General features: G+C 44.2%; 1 protein-coding gene across 3 annotated transcripts in view; it reads right to left on the reverse strand.

Annotated features, from left to right (window-relative positions):
- The window catches only part of SYTL3 (synaptotagmin like 3), a 97674-nt gene extending 77687 nt beyond the window's left edge, over positions 1–19987 (reverse strand). Inside the window, exon 1 of one of the 3 annotated variants that reach the window (XM_083176574.1) lies at positions 19851–19987. The gene's annotated coding sequence lies outside the window, so the exon portion shown is untranslated. Of the gene's footprint in view, positions 1–16860; positions 16893–18618; positions 18758–19850 lie in introns of those variants that run through there. The other 2 variants (XM_083176573.1, XM_083176575.1) reach the window with 2 other exon arrangements.
- Between the last annotated feature and the right edge of the window lie 2456 nt (positions 19988–22443).

The raw sequence follows: 22443 nt of genomic DNA on the forward strand, positions 1-22443 counted from the left end.
TTAAAAACATTGTCATAAGCTATAGAAACCATAATGAAAAACCTTTTTAGAAAGTTAATAGGAAAGAAAAGGTGGGTGAAAAAGAGGAGGAAAACCAGAAGAAGAAAAAAGGGAGGGGAAGGGGGGGGGGGGGGGGACTGGAAAGAAGGGCCTCCTACCCTACTGGTTTTGCTCTATTCAACAGGATTTCTAGTGGAAGGCTGGGGGTATATTAAAATACGTGGTCCAGGGCTCCCAGATCTTGATAAATTTTGTGGAAGAACAATTTAAGATACTAGTCATGTACTCCATTGAATGAATATGCCAGATCTTAGCAGTTATTTCATCCAGAGATGGTACAGCTGAAGATCTCCAGTGACCTGCAATACAAGTTCTGGCCGCCAGAATCATGTGGGTGAACAATTTGTTCTTAGCACGAGTTGTTTCTGGGATATCCATAGAGAGGAGGAAATAGCCAGGCTTAAATGGAACTCGCAAAAATAAAATAGAATTAGCTAAGGTAGCCAGCTTCTGCCAGAGAGGAGACAAAACCGGGCAGTCCCACCAGATATGTAAAAAAGTGCCATCCGATTTTTTACATCTCCGGGCATATAGGGGATATATCTGCATTCATTTTATTAAGTCTAACTGGGACATAATACCATCTATATAGTAATTTATATGCATTTTCTTTCAGTTTTACACATATTGAGCTAGAGGCAACGTTAGAATAAATGTCAGACCATTCTTCATCTCCTAGTGTTTCACCCAAATCAGATTCCCAAGCCTTCACATACGAATCATTAATATTAGAAGTCTGAGGTAATAGAGAAAGATATAAAGATGAAATTAGGCCTTTTGCAGGTGCCTTACATAAAGCTAAATGTTCTATAGGAGAGAGTGGCCTAGCAGTGATTTGAGTATTAACTGAGGAATGAAAATGTCTGAGTTGAAGATATTGAAAGAAATATTTATGAGGGATAGGGTGTTTTGTTTGAATGTCTGCAAATGTGGGGAAGGAGGAAGTTTGAGAAATGTCATTAAGGAATCTAATCCCGTTTTTCCACCAGTTTCTAAATGCACTTGGGGTGCAACCCAGGCGAAAATTCGGATTATTAAATTATGTTTAATTATATTATGTGCTGTAGGGATACTGCCACAGAAGTTCCAATCCCCCCTGCAGGTTTTTTTTAGATTTGGCAACACAAAGTCGTTCATTCTATTCAACACAATGTGAATAGCGCAGGAAGGGCGCTCCCAGCGATATACTAATCAGTGAGCTGCTAAGTTGGAGCATGCCAGTACTGTGTTTAATCATGAGTAAAGGCATTTCAGAATTTCGTGCCCCCTGGCAATGCTGTTTGCACCACACTAGGGCACAAAACACATTGTTGCACTAGTTTTGTGGGTGTGTTCAGAAATCCACTAGTCGGCAGCGGCAGTGCACTGAGGAGAACAGCTTCATGACCTCCCTCCTGGAACTATTCAGTTAAATCTGAGTGATGACAATAATCCCTCTATTTCTGTTTGATTCCTCACAACCAGTGCAGGGGAATAATTCACTCTCTTCCAATGTATCCAGACAACTGTAGCAAAAAAGTCTATTCAAAGTAAAAAAAAAAAAAAAAAGGTACTTTTGTGGTTTCAAGGCGGCACTTCCCAGCGGGTCGTATGCAAATCGCATGCAATGTTTGCATGATTCAATCTGCGATGCGGTTTAGCACCCCCCCACTATCCTTGTCATCCTGAAGAGCGGCGAACTCAGAGAGCCCCGAGAGGGGATGCAGTATGCGTCCTCCCGACCTGCTTATACCCCCACTTTCCACGTCGGCGTGGAGTTGATCCTATAAAGTGTGGCAAGCCACCGAGCCTGAAGCATGGCGAGCGCAGCGAGCCCCGCGTGGGGATGCGAAAAATGAGCACAAAGCGCGGCGAGTCCCGCGAGGGAACGCGGAATACACGTCAAGTGTACCCTCACGAGGCTCGATGCACTCGCCATGCTTCGGGCTCGTTTTCTGCGTCCGCTTGCCACCATAGGCGTGCGCACGGGGGGTGCCAGGGGTGCACAGGCACCTCCTAATGACCGGCAAACCCCGCCCCCCGTACGAATGCAGCAGCAGCACTATCCTCTTCTGCCAGCAGCAGTGTGGAGCTGCCCGGCGGCTGCCTGTCGCTGGAAGCAGTTTCCTCCGGCGCCAGGACCTGCATCTATGCGCCCCACCGCCAGCGGCTCCATAAGCAGGGAGACGGGGGTCACCTGCGGCAGTACTCTTCACTCCTCCCCCGCCTACTCACCAGGAGCACCATGGATCTGAGATGGAGGTAACCTTCAGCAGCGCTCCGTCCTCACTCCTCCCCCGCCTACTCACCAGGAGCACCATGGATCTGAGACGGAGGTAACCTTCAGCAGCGCTCCGTCCTCACTCCTCCCCTGCCTACTCACTCATCATCGAAGCTCCTTCCCCCGGCGCCTCCTCCCCTCCTCTGCCTGGCAGCAGCAGCTTTGTCCCCGGCCCACACACTGCTGCAGTGGCAGCTAGTTCTCGCCTCCCTCCACAGGCTCCAGGCAGTTCCGTCATATTCACATGCCACTCTGTATATAGCACAATGGGGACATTATATGTGTATGGCACTACAGGGGGCCTTAAGCATGTGCCACTACAGGGGCATTTTATGTGTGGCACTATGGGGGCAGTATGTATGTGGCACTATTGGGGCATTGTGTTTGGCACCAAATGGTCAACATTATGTGTGTGTGGCACTACAGGGTCATTATGCATGTGGCACTATGCAGGGCATTATGTATGTAGAACTAAGGGGGGCATTTTATGTGAGCATGTAATCCCCCCCCCCCAGGCAATGAGCATGTAACCCCTTGGGCAACAGGCATGTAGTCCCTATGGCAATGAGCATGCAACCCCCCGTGTGAAGGGGTATGAAGCATGTAAACCGTGGCATCGAACATGTAACTCCTGACAACGAGCATGTAGGTAAGCGCACTTATATGGCATAATATGTAATGGGCATTATGGTGTGTGGCATAATGTGTAATGATCAATATGGTGCCATACACCATATAAGTGGTGTAATGGGTAATTTGGTGTATGGCATACTGTGTAATGGGCATTGCTGTGTGTGGAATAATGTGTAATGGGCATTACAGCTTATGGCATAATGTGTAATAGGCAATTCGGTGTGGGGCGTAATATGTCATGGGCTTTATGGTGTGGGACGTAATAGGTAATTGGCATAACAGTGTGCGGCTTAATATGTAATTGGTATTATGGTATCTTTATGTTGCCTAATATTTAATTGGCATTATGGTGTGAAGCAAAATGGGCATAACAGTGTGAGGCGAAACATGTAATGGACATCACAGTGTGGGGTGCAACATGTAATGGGCATTACAGTGTGTGGTATAACGTGTAAGGCATATGGTATACTATGTAATGGCTGTGTGACGTGTAATAGGCATTATGGTGTACATTTTTGGCGCATGCCTTCGGGGTGCACTGTCGCTATTGTCAAGTCCTGGCATAATGTGTAATGGGCATTATGGTGTGTGGCATTATATGTAATGGCCATTACAGTGTGCGGAATTATGTGTAATGGTCATTATACTTTAAATTTTTGCAGTGCTCCTTAGGTGCACACTGTCCCTGTTTTATAGTATATGGGGGGAGTGGGAATGATTCACTCTGAAGTGCATATACATAAATAAGTCACCTACAGTGTTTATTTTGCATTTATGCCCATTAGGTCGTGATGGACACGTCCAGTAGGCGGTTATAGACACGCCCCTTTAATGGTGCACCCCCTAAGAAAATGGGCTGCGCACGCCTATGCTCGCCACTCTTTATAAATTCAACTCCACGCCAAAGTGGATAATGGGGGTATGAACAAAAAAAAAAATCTTGTCTACCTTGCTCTAAATTTTGGTTTACCGATGGTATCGAATTAAAAAAAAAGAAAGCTAGCAGAGTTTTCAGCACGGAAAACCAAAAATACTCACCTGTCCGGTGGTCTCCGCAGCTCCTGATGGTCTACCCTCTATTTTCCCACTGTGGAAGGGGCTACTGGGAGATGTAGTTCTCCCAGTGGCTGACTCACAGACATACACCTCTGCTGCAGAAGACTAGGGTCTCAATGCTGAAGAAGATACTACTTTCGAAGGTGAGTAATAACATATTAACTTATTGGAAAATTCCATTTGCGTAATTACAGTACATTTTCTATAGAAAGGAACGCCTCATTTTTTTCAGTTCTCTAATTGAATTGTAAAATGTTGCTGCTACAGGAAAAAACCTCTCTTTCAGTTTTGGAGAATGCATTTCTGTGGGTAATGTGCTGTTGGGTAATGGGAATATATCAAATAGAGCAAGGGAAACCAATTCAAAAAGGACTCACTCATCCCGCCACAGAATAAATGCATACCTCCCAACTTTCATTCCTCAGCAGGAGGGACACAGACACGTGCGTCGAAGGTGCGCCGGAAATTTTGGGGCATGGCCTAACAAATGGGGGCATGGCCTATACTCCCGGCTCTCCTGTGAGGCCACGCCCCCTTTTTGCATCTGTAAGGCATGATTAGTTGCTGTGCGCATGTGCACAGCGTCTATTCAGGGAGACAGTGGGGACTCCCAATCCCCCCCCCGCCACAGGACACTGTCGACCACCGGAGGAATGCAGGAACATCCCCAAAAAACAGATCGTTCCCACGGTAAATGGGACATTTGGGAGGTACGTAAATGGTTAAAATCCATGCTTTATTAATAGATTAGTATCAAAATATATCCTTGAGTTTCATATCACATGTATAACATACTAAATTAAGGGTTTATTACCCAGATCCCTTTATTATTTGAAAAATGCCCTCTGTTAGGGCCATACTTGCCAACCTCCTGGAATTTGGGTCCCCCACCTGTATGCCTCCCAGAGCCCCGCCCCCCAAGCTGCTTAAAGAAATGGCAGAATTCACAAGGGGCGGGACTAAAATGATGCGAACCGTGTCATTTTGCGGTATTTTAGCCCCGCCCCTACTCACGGACCCACGAATCGCGGAGTTTGTGTGGATTGGGGGCGGGGCTTTGAGACGTCAACCTTGTCTCTGCCCCCCGACCTGCAGATTTGGTTGTCCTCTCCGAGCTTCTCCCACAGAGGCAGGGCTAATCAAGCAAAATATATTAGAAAAAAAAAAAGTACACTATAGTAAGAAAAAAGAAAAAACAGATATGTGAATATTAAAGATTTAAAATAGTGTGTTTGTGTGTGTGTGTGTGGGGGGGGAGAAGGGCCGGCGCTACCCACTCAGTAGAGGATGCAAAGCAGGTAGGCGCTGGGAAGGAGCAAAGCTGTCCCTGCTCTGCATCCCCTGCTGTCTCTGTGGCTGCCGGCTGCTGCTGCACCTGTCACACTACAGGGCACACAGCAGCGCCGGAGGCAGAGAGCTCCCTTCAGGCTCCTAAACATCAGGTCAGCAGTACGGATGAAAAGGGGCAGGGCTACACTAAGAGGGGGCGGGGCTACACAGACAGAGGGGGCAGGGCTATGAGGGAGCAAGACTGAAGAACCAGGAGAGCTGCCAGGAGACTAAAGTGTGAGTGTACTATGTTGGCAACTGATGTGGGCACGTGTATAGGCGGCACTACTAATGTCGGCAACTGGTGTGAGCATGTGTGTAGACAGTGCTACGAATGTTGGCAACTGGTGTGGGCACATGTATAGTCAGCGCTACTAATGTTGGCAACTGGTGTGGGCACATGTATAGGCAGCGCTACTAATGTCGGCAACTGATGTGGGCATGTGTATAGGTAGTGCTACTAATGTCAGAAACTGGTATGGGCACGTGTATAGGCAGCATTACTAATGTCGGCAAGTGGTGTGAGCATGTTTGTAGACAGCGCTACTAATGTTGTCAACTGCTGTGGGCACATGTATAGGCAGCGATACTACTGTCGGCAACTGGTGTGAGCACGTGTATAAGTAGTGCTACAACTTTCGGCAACTGGTGTGGGCATTATGTCAGCAACTGCTGTGGGCACATGTATAGGCAGCGATACTACTGTCGGCAACTGGTGTGAGCACGTGTATAAGTAGTGCTACAACTTTCGGCAACTGGTGTGGGCATTATGTCAGCAACTGCTGTGGGCACGTGTATAGGCAGCGATACTACAGTTAACAACTGGTGTGAGCATGTGTATAAGCAGTGCTACAACTGTCTGCAACTGGTGTGGGCATTATGTACAGGCAGCTCTGCTAATGTCGGCAACTGGTGTGGGCACATGTATAGGCAGTGCTACTAATGTTGGCAACTGGTGTGGGTGTTATGTATAGGCAGCGCTACTAATGTCGGCAACTGCTGTGGGCGCATGTATAGGCAGCACCAATACTGTCGTAAACTGGTGTGTGCATTATGTATAGGCAGTGCTACTAATGTCGGCAACTGGTGTGAGTATGTCTATAGGCAGCACTACTAATATCGGCAACTGGTGTGAGTATGTCTATAGGCATGTATATCGTAGCGAATGTTGGCAACTGGTGTGGGCACATGTATAGGCAGTGCTACTGCTGTTGGCAACTGGTGTGGGCATATGTATAGGCAGTGCTTCTAATGTCAGCAACTGGGGTGGGCATATGGTTACACCGTGCTACTAATGTTGGCAACTGGTGTGGGCATATGGTTACAAAGTGCTACTAATGTTGGCAACTGGTGTGAGCACTACGTATAAACAGAGCAACTACTTTTGGCAACTGATGTGGATGTTATCAATAAGCAGCCCTTCAAATGTTGGTATATCCAGGAGTACTCGGGGCATTATGTGTAGCATAATGTGTGTCAATGTCATATGGGCATTATGGTGCATGGCATATTGTGTAAGGGGAATTACGGTGTGTGGCATAATTTGTAATGGGCATTACTGTGTGTGGTATAATGTGTAATGGGCATTGAGGTGTGAAGCAAATGTGTTATGGGGATTACGGTGTAATTGGTATTTTTATGTGACCACGCCCCTTCCCCATGAAGCCACGCTCCTACATTTTTGCACATGCCTACGGCGCGAACTCTCCCTGTTTTATAACTCATGGCACCAAAATGGCTAGTTACAGCTGTGTAAGGTGAATAATATTGTGCTACTATGTGGTGTAATTTGGACTGGGAGTACTATTGTGTGGCCATTCCCCTTCCTTGTGAGATCACACGTTTTTCTTTTGGTGTGCGCTGTCCCTTTGTAAAGCTTGGGTGGGCGCAAATTTATATTTTGCAGGAGGGCGCCAGACCCCTAGCACCGGCCCTGGGGTGGGGTTTGAAGATTCTGCATTTAGAACAGTTGAGCCTTAATTGATTTCTTCCCACTGTTTCTAAGCTTCTACAAGTAAAAGTAAAAGTAATGCCATTTGAAACCAAGAAGATTTTATCTGTCTAGTTAAAGGATGGCTAGAATTACAGCTTTAAAATGTACCTACATTTAAAATGTAGGTGGAGTAATAGACTGCCGGTGCTTAGATATATTTCGGGGAATATACCCCGAAATATATCTAAGCACCGGCAGTCTATTACTCCACCTACATTTTAAATCTTTATAATCACTGATCTTTTTCTTTCCATAAACACCATTGTTTGTGTGTCAATGTGTACTTTTAAACCTCTTATTTTCGCTCTATGTGGCTTTCTCCGTATCCCATATATAACTATTAAAGATATCAAGGAGCTCCCACATCTTTTAACAATAAAAGGAATTTTGCCAAGAGATATTGTATCAATTATAAGGAGTGCATCCAATACAAACCTTCTTTTCTTCTTTCGTTTCCCTCTGTTATCTTGGCTGTTTCTGTGTCTAGATGAAGTTTTATGCCTAGGTGATAGTGTAGGTTGCTGAGTTTATTCACGGACAGGCGCGTTGAGGCACGACTAGATACTCAGCATGCAATACACATCTCCACCACTGGGTGGCTAATGCTCCACTAATCCATTACTTTACACAGAGGCAACCGTGTGTAAAAGGAATAATCCAGGTCATTGACAGTACAATTTTGGGTACTCTTTACTTAGCACGGCGCCCATCGCGGGCATTGAATGCACTAAAAAAATCGGGTGCAACGCGATGCCCGCGATTTCCCATAGTGAACAATGTTAAATGTCTCAATTGACCCGATTTTTCCATAGGAAACAATGTTAAATGGCCCACAGAGGCCAAATAGGCCCCCTGAAGTGTGAAATGGCCCCCACAATTGTTAACGCCACCCCACGATCAACGTGAACCCGAAGCGTGGCGAGCGCAGCGAGCCCGCAAGGGGCGGCGGTACGCGTCCTACGACCTTTTCATACCCCCACTATCCACGTCGGCGTGGAGTTGAGAATAGAATAGTGTGGCGAGTGCAGCGAGCCACCGAGCCCGAAGCGTGGCGAGCGCAGCGAGCCCCGCGAGGGGACGCGGATACCTGTGAAGCCCGCGAAGGGTCGCGTTTACCTCTGAAGCTATCCGCGCCCGCTCGCCACGCTTCGGGCTCGGTGGCTCGCTGCGCTCGCCATGCTATTCTATTCTCAACTCCACGCCGACGTGGATAGTGGGGGTATGAAAAGGTCGTAGGATGCGTACCGCTGCGCTCGCCACGCTTCGGGTTGACGTTGATCGTGAGGTGGTGTTAACAATTGTGGGGGCCATTTCACACTTCAGGGTGGCTATTTGGCCTCTGTGGGCCATTTAACATTGTTTCCTATGGAAAAATCGGGTCAAATGAGGCATTGAACAGGAAAATCGGGTCAATTGAGACATTTAACATTGTTCCCTATGGGAAATCGCGGGCATCGCGTCGCACCAGATTTTTAGTGCATTCAATGCCCGCGATGCCCGCAATTTTTTTACCTGTGATGCCCATGATCAAAATCATGGGCGCCGTGCTAGGTAAAGAGTACCCAATTTTGCAATACTGTATGAGCGTCTGAGTTCCCTAATACTGTAGCTGCATTATGAGGGTCCCTCATGTACGTTCAGATAATGCCGTGTTGTGCAATCTGAGTGTCCGAGTCCCCTAATACTGTAACTGCATTATGAGCGTGCGAGTCCCCTAATGTACAGGTTGTTTAGATAATGCCGCGTTGCGCAATATGAGCGTGCGAGTCCCCTAATGAACAGTATATTCAGATAATGCCGTACTCGGCAATATGAGCGTCCGAGTACCCTAGCTGAATAGACATAGTGTACACGTGTGGTCCCCTGCTTACAGTAAATGCACCCGTACCATACAAAACCACCCGCCAGGGATGTGGGCTAGTGGTGAGGGCTGCCGCCTCCCACGCAGAGAGCCCGGGTTCCATGCCTAAAGTACCAAAGTGTACGTTTTTCTTTCCACCTGACATGAGCGTCCGAGTACCCTAGCTGAATAGATATATACGGTATATGGGTGGGACGCTACTTACAGTAAATGTACTGGACATGAATCCAATTGAATTAGTGTGGGCTCAAATTAAAAGATACATTAGGAGTGTGGTGAAGCCAACAACAAACCAACTGCTGTTGGATGGGATCAAAATGTTTTGGCTACTCACACCGAAATATTGTAATAATTATATAAATCACCTGTATAAAGTTTTACTTTTTATAGTTGAAAGAAATGGTCAAGTCACAAATAGGTAGTTTTATTCATTTAATTTATTTATTAACAGCTTCTTATATAGCGCACACATATTCCGCAGAGCTTTACAGAGAATAGTTATGAGCAAAAACACATAACGAATTATGGGTCGCTATGGAGAAGTGTTATTAAACATAGAAACATGCTGTACTGTAGAAAACAGGCCACACAGACATAATCTATCAGCCGACTGTAATATTTCTTGGTGAGGCTTATGGCCTATCCCCTCCTGATTTTACCAATGTGTCATATACAGTACAGTACTGTATGATGGCACAAATGGGTGGACATGTACTGTACTGTATTGTGAGGTCAGTCACTGGTGGACACAGCAGCCAGGTCTGGCAACAGCAAAGGAGGACTGTACATTATACTTGCACCAGGCTCCCAAACTCAGAGGGGCTAGGCACCCACAAGAATCTTGGACATTAGTTTCTCACACAGCACTGCATACTGTACAGTACTGTACCTTTGCTGTGTTGTATGATAAAAACAAAAATGCATCCCTGATGGAAATCTGTTGTACTGTACACAGCAGACAGCTTATGAGTCACTTACAGTACTGTATTAAAGTACTGTAAGTACTGTATGTAGGGTATTCAGAGGCTCGTTCAGCATTTCAGTAAAGTCTGACAAACCTATGCCAGCACTCGCTCTATACCCGTAGCTGAGCCCTGCCACAAGGCGAGGGTCCACAGGCGAAAGATATTGTACCAACTTCAGATGCAATTGAGTCTGGTGTATCGTAGTATGCAGAGCTTGTCGCCTGTCCCTAGCAACCCTGTGTGCGCGCGTATATTAAAGTATTACGGTAATCAGAGGCTCGTTCAGCATTGCAATGCAGCAGGCAAACCTGTGCCAACACTCGCTCCATACCTGTAGCTGAGCGCTGCCACAAGGCGAGGGTCCACGGGCGAAATTAATTTTACCAACTTCAGATGTGATCGAGTCCGGTGTATCGTAGAATGCAGAGCTTGTCGCCTGTCCATATCAACCCTGTGTGTGCGTGTGTATTAAAGTATGTAGGGTATTCAGATGCTTGTTCAGCATTGAAATGCAGTTTTCCAAACCTATGCCAGCACTTGCTCCATACCCGTAGCGGAGCGCTGCCACAGGACATTGTATCGATTGAGTTAGAATTGTACAGTAACAAAAATAAAAACATTCATAAAGTGTCATGAAAACATTAACTCGTACGTTGGGAATCAAACCCGGCACTCTAAGCGGCACACTTCACCACTGGGACACGTCGCCGAAGGACAGATGTTGGATGCTAACATACAGTATATCCCTAATCTCAATAGTTTGATTGAGGCTGTATACACTACTGTACTGTACAGTATGTGGATTATTTTTCTTCGAGACTTGGTATTGTAGCGTCAAGTGCGTCTGCATATACTACTCTGGTGTTACAGCATAATTTGCATTCGGGACACCCCATTAAAGTACTTCTTACTACTGCATGTACAGTATTTTGGTATTACTGTATACAGAGACCACACACATGCGCAGTGGTGATTTTGAAAAGCGAAATCTGGTGGATGATCACAGGTATTACACTTAAAGGTAATGCCAAACGCTCTGTGCACCTCACTGCGTCTAGGTGCGCCTCCCCATTGACTAGGCACACCTCATTGTGCCCAGGCACGGTGCATATGCCTGATCGGGACTAGTGCCTCAGCTGCCCAAGATAACGGAGGGTCCATCTGTATGCAACAGTATGGCCTACTGGCACTTCTTTTCCACTGATTTGGAAGAGCTTTTTTTTAAATGAATGAATGTGGGCAAAGGTGGCCACACTTTCCAAGTGCTCCGCATCCCATTACCCCCTCAGCTGTGCTATTGTGCCTCAGGTAGCCTCTCCTGGGGAGATGTGGTAGTGGAGAGGGGAGAGCTAGCGCCAGAGGCTTCCAAGATATCTGCAGCTATAGGAAGCCAGATCTTCCAGGGCTCTGGCAGCAGTCGGTGGTGAGGGGAGATGGCAGGTCCCTGCCACAGTGGAAGCAGGTCCGTTGAACACAGTGCTGCAGGGAGGTATCCCCCAGATGCCAACTCCCAGGCGATCGCAGCCGGCGGGTCCCAGACTCGAGGCTCCGGTTTATAGAATGGTTGGGCGTGTTCTTCCTGTGACGCATTTGTGGAGCTGGGAGTCTGATCGGCGGGACGCTGGGAGCTCTGTGGCTACAGCATGATGTGAGAGAGGGCTACCTGTTGTTCCTTAATTGATATGCTGGCAAGCTGTTCATTTTAAACTTAGATTGTACATGAGCTGCTATTTATCTAAAAATGTAATTTTATTGCTCATTTGTGCGCCTGTCTCCTGTTTCTTCACACACACGTACGTACATATATATATTTCTTCACACACAATCTCTATATATAGCATACATACTGCACAACTATACACACACACACACACTGCAGACACAAAAACACACGTAGCATACGTACATGCATACATACACATAGCATACTTATCCACAGCATGTACTTGTATACACACTTCATATGCATACATACATCATGTAGATTCAAATAGCATACATACACACAACATGTACATAGTAACATAGTAATTAAGGCTAGAAAAAATACATTAGTCCATTGAGTTCAATCTATTTGACTTGTAACTACTGAGATGAGTAAGTCATATCTATAGGATTCCCTTAGTGGCCAAATATTTATCCAGTTTTGATTTAAATTCATTAACAGTAGTTGCTGTAATCACCCCCACCTGCAATGAGTTCAGCTCTAATGGTGAATAATCCTCTTCTTAATTCAGTACAGCATTTATTTTCCTCAAGCCTCAGTACATGCCCGCGTGTCCTAATTATAGGCCTATTAGTGAACAAATCATCTCCCAGTTCCATATGATTCCCAATCCTGTATTTGAACACACTATTCATATCACCTCTCAACCTCCGTTTCTCCAGTGAAAACATATTCAGCCTGGTTAACCTATCTTTGTATTCTAGTGATTTGAGACCTTTTACTAGCTTAGTTGCCCTTCTCTGTACCTGTTCCATTGATATATGTCCTTTTTAAGGTGCAGTGCCCAGAACTGAACACAGTATTTCAAGTGTGGTCTCACCAATGCCTTGTAAAAAGGCACTATGACATTGTCATCCCTTGAATCCATTCCTTTTTAATGCATATCAGTGTCCGTTTTGCTTTTGCTGCTGCACTTGAGCAGTGTGCACTATTTTAATCCAATTTCAAATTTTACCGTCTAACTATAAATCACCTAGTTTCATTAATAACCTTTTGTGAGGCACCGTGTCAAAAGCAGTATTACATCAACAAATTTCCCTAACTTCCTTATAGAAGCTAATTCAATTATGACATGATCTATTTTTGACGAACCCATGCAGAACCTTACTTATCACATTCTCCTGTTCTAATGCTGTGTACACACGGGGGAGATATATTGCTCAGCCATATATTGCTGAGCAATATATTGCTCAGTTTCTCCTGTTCATCAGCGACCAGAGATGGTCGCTGATGAAAAAGAAACTGCCCGGGGGAGCCCGGCAGTGGTAATCAGCTGGTCACAGGAGCATGTTCCTGCGACCAGCGATCACCACAGGGGCAAAAACGGGAGCGCCTACCCGGCGCTATATAGCCGGTGCACACTCCCAAAATTGCCCCCGTGTGTACGCACCTTAAGACTTTTGGGATACTATACACACACACACCTCCAAACTGTACCTTATAACAATGTTGAAAAGGAGAACTCTTATGGGTTCAAGTGATCATAACTAACTACAGTAGATGCCTCCACAGGTAGTGTGTGCTGGGAAAGCCTCCATAAGAAAGCATGAATGTGTGTGTGTGTGTACATGTGGTAGGGAATATAGACTGTAAGCTCCACTGGGGCAGGGACTGATGTTCAAATATTTTAATAAATAATAAATATAGCTGCATGTGTGAGAGAGGAGATAAAAAGTACCAACTAATAAGTTTTCTGGCCATACACTATACCAACTTTCATCCAATCAGTTGGCTGGTTGGATGGACTGAAAATCTGGTACTGGATGGGAGCAAATGACAATCGGCAATTTGCTCACAAACCCAGGAATATGGACAAAAACACTCAGTCAAATTATTTAATTCAAATACAGTACTGTACTGAGGCTGAGGCTGTACTGAGGCTGCGACTGCACATTGCATTTTAGCAATATGCAGTTGAACAGGATCCAGCTTCTTGTGTTTTAAACATTGCATTTTAACAGGATGCAGTTTTTGACAGGAATAAAATGAGTGGGGATACCCCATATTTTTCAAACCAGTACTGGGCTTTTGGAGCCGGCCCTGGTTCACAAAATATGAGGGACAAAGTGAATGGGGGTGCCCTGTATTTTAGGGACCAGCATCAGGGTCCATTAGCAGGGGATGTAATTCCACATCCAGGGGACACGCTTGATGGGCCAAAACTTTACACACCCTAACTAGTCTGTAGTAACTGGGCTGAAGCCCAGGGCTATCCCCCGCTGCCCTGGGTTGATAGCTTGTTTAAAAAGTAATATTGACCTTTTAAGCCCTTTTGCATGGCCACTGCCTCCCCAGGGTTTCAGCATCTTTGGGAGGTCTTCTTAGCTCCTCCTCCCCTATCAGACTGGCTGTCCCATCTCACGCTGGCTAATATAGGCAGCTCAAGGGGGCAAAGCAATGACACGAAGAGCCGCTATTGCCTGGCTGTGGCTAATTTGAATTTTTATAATTAATGTACAGTATGTGTTCACCTGGAAAGTTGAAGCAAGGGGGTGGAAGCACTGCGCTGAATTTGCAAATCACACCATGTATGAATTAACACAACCAATCAATTAATACAATATTTAAATGTATTCAATAATAATAATTCTGATAATTTAATATGGTGGCCACCACACGATTAAAATAAAAGCATTAGGTCAGGGGTTCCCAAACTTTTTGAATCACGGCGCCCTAGAGCTTCAAAATATTTTCAAGGCACCCCTAGGCCAAATGCAGAAAAAATATATTAAATTAAGTGCATTGTGTTTATATGTCACAGTTATCTGGTGAGGGACAGGATTTGCTCCTGTTTGTCCACATATGTTATGATTGGCAGCCACAAGCACTGGTTTTGCCTGGTACATTGACCATAAATAATATGAATTGATCCTGGTCCACCAACCCAAGGCACCCCTGCAAGTGTCCTGAGGCACCCCAGGGTGCCTAGGCACACAGTTTGGGAACCACTGCATTAGGTACATAAAATAACAGGTATATCAAATTATGTTTAAGTAAAATATCTGGTTTGATGATATAAGGCACTGATAATTCAAAAACAGTACTGGGTGATGGGTATTTAAGATCAAATTGACACCTATAATAGGCAGTCCTTAATCATGCTCGGTGAACAGTCATTAGATAGTAATGCAATGTTTGCCATATAAGTTGTTAATAGAATGCAAATAACCACTGTGGTATCGGGCTCAACGATACTCACAGCGGATTCAGTATTGAATCCCGGCGGTCGGGATCCCAGCGTTCAGAATCCCGACGCTGGAATCCCGACAGCCGAAATGCCGACAAGGGGGGGACGTGGATCGCCCCCCCTTGCGGGCTCGCTGCGCTCGCCACGCAGCGGGCCCGGTGCCTCGCTACGCTCGGCACACTAATTTATTCTCCCTCCAGGGGTGTCGTGGACACCCACGGAGGGAGAATGTGTCGGCATTTCGGCGGTCGGGATTCCGAACGCCGGGATTGTAACTGCATCCCCTCACAGCAGGGGTCCCAAGTGAGATGTTAGCTGGTGCTTTACTGGAAGGTGAGCACTGGCCTCCGTTTTAATCCGTCTATCAGGTGGATTTTAGACGGGTTTGATGACCAACGCGACACGGCGTCTCTCACTCATGTTGCGTCAGTCAGCAAACCCGTCTAATATCCACCTGATTGGAGTAAAGTCGGTCTGATGTATGGCCAGCATTACTTTCATCATAAAGACTGTCCTTGAAAAATTAGTTTGGAGCTGATTGGTTAGCTTTAGTTTTCTAAATACCCTCCTAGATCTTCTAAATAAACATTGTTCTTTTTTTATCAGGGTTTAAAAAAAAATACAACATACAGCTTCTTAATTTGTTCTTAACCTAGACCCTTATTTAGATCTGATCGCAGTACAAATTTGTTCTCAAAATGGGCAAAACCATGTGCACTGCAGGTGGGGCAGATATAACATATGCAGAGAGAGTTACATTTGGGTGGGGTGTGTTGAAACTGAAATCTAAATTGCAGTGTAAATATAATGCAGCCGGTATTTACCCTGCACAGAAACAAAATAACTCACACAAATCTAACTCTCTCTGCACATGTTACATCAGCCCGACCTGCAGTGCACATGGTTTTGCCCATTTTAAGAACAAATTTGTACTGCGATCAGATCTGAATAATGGCCCAAGTCATCAAAAACATAATTGTCAGATATTGTATATTATATATATATTATATACAGAGTAAAACCGGTGAACAAAAAAAAATTAAAGTGACCTACAGTATGTCACATAGTAGTCCAAGCCATCAAATTTTAACAGATAGTTTGTTCTAATACACAGATCCTTAAACCTGGACCCCACATAGTTCATGTTTTACAAGTTTCACAGAATCACATGCAAAACAATTAGCTCCACCTTTAGATCTTTAAAAATGTGTCAAAGATTAATGAATACACCTGTGCACCTGCTGAGTAGCTTAGAAAATGGGACCTGAGGGTTGAGTTTGAGAATTTGGGCACTACTAGTAAGCAGTTTTCATGACTCAGGGTTTCATTAACTTTAGAACAAATATTGGAAATTAGGACATTTTCACGGAAGATGGAATGAATTAGCAGCTACTTCTCCACAGTTACAATATTTAATTCCTTGACCACTATGAAATGTTGCTTTTCTGATTGGGTGTGGTGTGCCTTATATTCAATATAAATCTGTATCTGCTGAAAATGTGCAATTTCATGAATTAGCTTCCACGCTTTCTCCTGATTTTTCCTAAAATCCTTTCCAATTTTGCTTTTATAGGCAATGGATATACAGTGTAAATAAATAATGCACACTATTGCTGTAAAACACAGATAATGTGTACCCATTGCGATATTTGTAGCTACAGGACCCAGCATCATCAGCAAGTGCAGACATAGTTGCTGATGCTGGGTGCATACAGCAACACGATGGGGGAGGGAAGAGCACATAATTAATGATACGGTGCTTACAACTAGACTATATCATGATTGCCTACCTGGAACTCCTTCAGGGAGAAAATGCTCTGTTCCTTGACTTCCCTGGTAATTTATGATTGACATCACCTGTGGGGAGCTAGGTAATTGATAAGAAAGGTGTTTCACCACAGGTAATCATAATCCTACATTACCGGGGAATTCCAGGAACAGAGCAATTTCTCCCTGAAGGAGAGGGTCAGGTAGGCAACCCTTGACTATATGTAAGAAATTATCAATAACGATGGTAGTTATCTTGCATATTATTTAATTTATCATCTAGTGCAGGCTTTCCCAACCACGGTCCTCAAGGCACACCAACAGTGCAGGTTTTAGTGATATCCAGGCTTGAGCACAGGTGACTTAATTAGTACCTGAGTGATTCTGATTAAACAATATGTGCTGAAGCCTGGATATCACTAAAACCTGCACTGTTGGTGTGCCTTGAGGACAGTTGTTGGGAAAGCCTGATCTAGTGTGTACGCATCTTAGTGCTGGTTAAACACCTACAGCTTTATCTGTCCAATCTGGTAATGTATGGGAGCATATGAGATTCTACCATTTGCTCCTAAATGCTGGAAAACAAACAATAGTAATTCAGATAAAATGGTTTAAGATGTTTGAATTATTAAATTAAACTCAACAATAATTTTTATCCATTTTCCAGTGTTTTGGAGCAATTGAGATTTTTGTTCCCACCAGACAGAAAGAAAAGATAAATCTTTGTGTGTGTACCCAAATTATCTGTCCAATCTGTCTGGTTGGAAGAATAATTAGGCAATGTATGGGAGCAAATGATTAACAATAATTTGCGCCTCAAAGACGGAAAATGGACAAAAATGGTCATTTGGATAAATTGCTCAAATCAAATCAATTTAACAACTTTGTCTGAAGGTCCATTTTTGTCTGTTTTCAGCAAATTAGTAATACAATCAAATGTGTTTTCTGGAGCCAAAAGTCACTTTTTACGAGAGTTTCTGCAAGTTCTGAAACCCACATTTCAAATTGCATGGCTAATGCTGGCCACACATCACACCAACTTTCCTCCAACCATCCAACTAGTTGGCTGGTTGGATTGAAAATCTGGTACTGTATGAGGGCAAATGCCAATAAGAAATTTGCTCACAAACTCAGGAGAATGGACAAAAACATTCAGTGAAATTGTTTAAATCAAATAGGTCCAACTACAGTACATTGTCTGAGTGACAGTTGTCCATTTTCCAATTTGGGAAACAAATTACATTTGCTCCTATCCAGTACCAGTTTTTTTTATCCATGGATGATAGGAGGAAAGTTGGTCTGATGTGTGGCCAGCATAATAATATATGTGACAGAACTATAGGTTGCCCCAAAAAAAAATAAAAAAAACATTTACTTGGTACAGTATGTCAAATAAAAACAGGCCAAAAGATAGTGCCCGGGGAGCAATTCAAAATCAACATTACTGTTATAATGCGGCAGATGTATTAAGCCTTAACAAGAGAGAAATGCAAGGTTGATAAAGAGAGCTAAACGTCAAGCCAATCACAATCACCTGCTAACTGCCATGTTACAGGCTGTGTTTGAAAAAAGTCAGTTAGGATGTGATTTGCAGGATGTTTAACTCTCTTTATAACCCTTGCATTTTTCTCTTGTTAAGGCTTAATACATCTGCCCCATTGTTCCGTCATTTTGAAGGAATGGCAACTATTTTGTATATAATTACAGTACTTAAGCAACATCACTTATGTTATAACAAGTAAATAACTTGCATTAGTCAATCCCGATTTATAGAAACTCACTATTTGCAGCAAGTTGGGTGCAGTAGACCAGATTATTATGGCCTGGATCTTCAAAATGGGTCTTCTCTATTTCAGAGGGGCAAATAAAGCAGGGGGAGCCAACTCTAATCCTCGAGAGCTACCAACAATACAGTTTTCCATACCAATTAGCTGGTGCACAGGTGCCCTCATTACTCACTGACACATTTAAAAGATCCACAGTTGGAGCTAATTACTTGATTCTGTTCTCAATAACGCCTAGTGTATACACTCCATATAATTAACGATGCACACTCCCGCACATTGTTAATGACCCCCCTCCTTCACCCAAACATGTTTGGACGAAGGGGTCCTCGTCAACTCTTCCCACCACCGCCCCCCCTCGCGCTCAACATCGGCAAGTGGGTATGCACTTGCCAATGCCAGCACCCCAATATCGGCAGGGACTCATTAAGTTTGTATGGGGTTTACTTTAAGCTGATTATACATTTGCAAATGTATTGTCCGATCTGGCTGGTTGGAACAAAAACCTGGTAAAGGATGGGGGGCAAATGACAGTTGACCATTTGCTTCAAACTGCTGGGAAACTGACAAACTGTCATTCAGATAGTACCAGATTATTGTTCCAACAAGCCAGATCTGACAAATCTGTAGATATATGGCCAGATTTACTGTCTATCTACTTTACCAATGAATAGTTCCATTTTTTTAATCAGATATTTTTTTACTAGATCCTTTTGGCAAATGCATAATTCAGTGAATGGTAGTAAATTTGCTTACATACAGTTTGCTCCACCGATCTTCTTCTACAAAAGACATCTGTCTGAAACTACAGCATCTGTTTTCCCCACAAGATAAGCACCTAGTGTATTGTACTGACATACAGACTATCACACCACAATAAACACTACACAGAACTCTGCGAAATGCTTTGTGGCCCTTGTGACCCAGTTCTCTGAATACCATCAGAAACCTGTGTCTGCAGACTGACCACCTGATCTCTTTGGCCACAGAATCTTCTCAATCAGTTTAATAGGAATTCTGGAGCTTGTTCCACACATCTACTATGTACTATTACTATGTACTATTACATGAGAAGTAATGAGGTAGGGTTCCATTTAAGCATGCCTATACATATAAATCTGTACCTTATGCAAAGATCTCTCATGTGACAGCCTGCACATTGCTACAATAGGTTAATACAAACTGCGGTATTGCTAATATTCTTAAGAATAGACTGCACCAGTTCTTACCTTCTCAGCAGCAACACAGAAAGCATAGTTATTAGTGCAAGACAACTTTTGTCTTTGTGGAAATACACACGTCACCTCCTTTCCTTCCTGCTCAGTCAGTAAGACCCTGGGGGACCTCATTAGCTGTACAAGTAATGAAGTCACAGCAAGCAATGAGAAGCCATCACGTGGAAATTGTATTTCTGCAGAGTGCACTCACTACTGTGCTGAGAAATGTAGCACTGTGAAGAGCTTTGCACCAGAGCTACAGCTCCCAGGTTATGTAATTCTGTTTCTGGAAATGTCAGGTCTGTACTAACGAACCAAATGAAAACCACAGCTTATTGTACTACAGGCCTGATTCAGAGTTGATTGCAAAAAACAAATCTTTATCAAATGGGCAAAACCATGTGCATTGGTAGGGCTGATATAATAAATATATATATTATATCAGTGGCGGATTAAGGCAGGGGCTATAGGGGTGGTCGCCCCGGGGCCCCCACACATCAGGGGCCCCCACACTCACAGCGCTGCTGCTAAATGATGCCGGGCAGCATCTGAGCGAATGCTCAGATGCTGCCCAGAAGTTTCCGATCCCCAGCCTGCAGCCTGAAGCGGGTATTGGCAGTCCGACCTGCGCAGCGTGACCTCTGACCATCATGCTGCGCAGGCCGCACTGCCCATATCCGCTCCAAAGTGATCCCGCCTCAACCCTCACTAGTCCTGACTCTCTGTAGCTGCTCCGGGCGGCTCTGCTGATGTTGCCGCCACCTCCCGCCCCCTTCCGGACGCACTCCCACCCTCCCATGTAAGTAAATAAATGAATGAAAGGGGGAAGGGGGGCATCGTCGGCGTGATCTGTGGGAGGCTCCCACAAATTTGTTGCCCAGGGCCCCCACAGACCTTAATCCGGCCCTGATATATACTGTGGATTGGATAGACGGCACTCGATAGGACTTGAGTTGAAGAATAATTAAGCAGAGTCCACCATTTCCTTATCTAGTTAAGAAAATGGAGGACTCTGCCAAATTATTCTTCAACTCAAGTCCTATCGAGTGCTGCCTCTCCGCCCCACAATATTGCAAGCACTAAGAGTGCAGAGGAAGGCACCAAGGCAAATACCAGAACCAGAGGGATTGAGTGCCAGTACTACAATACTCTCCCTCTCTCAATATATATATATATATATATATATATATATATATATATATATATATATATATATATATATATATATATATATATATATATATATACACACAAAGAGAGTACAGCCCGGTACACGGGGAGACTGAACATCTGTACTTAGCCATGCAGTTAAGCACGTATTGCTCAGCACACAGTGATGTGTCCTGAGTGATCTGTCACTGGAGAGAGAACACGATCATGTGCCATTGGACATCAGAGGAGGGGATCGTGGGAAAAGACTCATGCAATTGGAAGCTAGGTGGATCCATACTCTGGACACCATGAGTCCCAAAGGGCTCAATGAGCAATTCACGCTCAATATGTTTCTTTAGTCTATTTCCTGTGGACTGGATTTATTCATTTTTGCATGTGCTGTCTCTCTTTCAATATATATTCTACTTCATGCTTATCCCTTACCCTGTACATTGGGAGCAGTTTTCTTACCATTTTTACTTCTGAATTTGATATACTATTTATGTGCAAATGTCAGTTTTCTTGCTTATATATATATACCCTTGGTTGGGTTTGCTCCGTCCGTTTATTCTCATTATTGTTAGCAATTTCATGTTTTTCACTGTCATAATATTTATATTTGTTTGTATGCACTAGACTGATGTACTCTGGTTGCCCAGCAACGGAGACGCGCTCCTGTTGCTCCCACCCTCTGAATGACCGGGAGATCCCCAGTGGGATGTGACATCATAGACACGCCTCTAGGAGACACCGGACCGGAAGCGTGGTAGAGAGCAGACAGGCGTGACACGTGATGGGCGAGCCTCCTCTTGTATCACATATAGGTAAGTGTTGTTACCCCTCTTGCTTTGTATTGCACCTTTTGTCTTGAAAAAGGAAGTAAAAAGACTTCCGAAACATTGACCCACAATTCCGTGTTGTGTCAGTTATTGTTAAGACCGTGAGAGTGCCATAATCTGCTACAATATATATATATATATATATATATATATATATATAGAAAAAAACGTAGTGCAGGTGGCGCTGATAATTTTCAAGTCTCTAATGAGTCCAGCAATGTTAGCCCTTTAAGCAAAAAGGCACAGAAGTTCACCAAAGTCCAATAATGTAGACTGCAGCTCCCTCAATTGGATAATGACCAAGCATCCAGGGTCAGGACGTGTATATATATATATATATATATATATATATATATATATATATATATATATATATATATATATATATATATATATATATATATATATTATGCACAAAGAGAGTACAGCCCGGCACACGGGGAGACTGAATATCTGTACTTAGCCATGCAGTTAAGCACGTATTGCTCAGCACACAGTGATGTGTCCTGAGTGATCTGTCACTGGAGAGAGAACACTGGTGATGGCTAGATCAAGGTTGCCTACTTTCTGGCTGCTCTCTCCGGAAGAGGACAGCCAGTTTCTTGAGTCAGGGA

The sequence above is a fragment of the Crinia signifera genome, chromosome 3, assembly GCF_055691185.1.
Source record: "Crinia signifera chromosome 3, ASM5569118v1, whole genome shotgun sequence".
Lineage (NCBI taxonomy): Eukaryota > Metazoa > Chordata > Amphibia > Anura > Myobatrachidae > Crinia > Crinia signifera.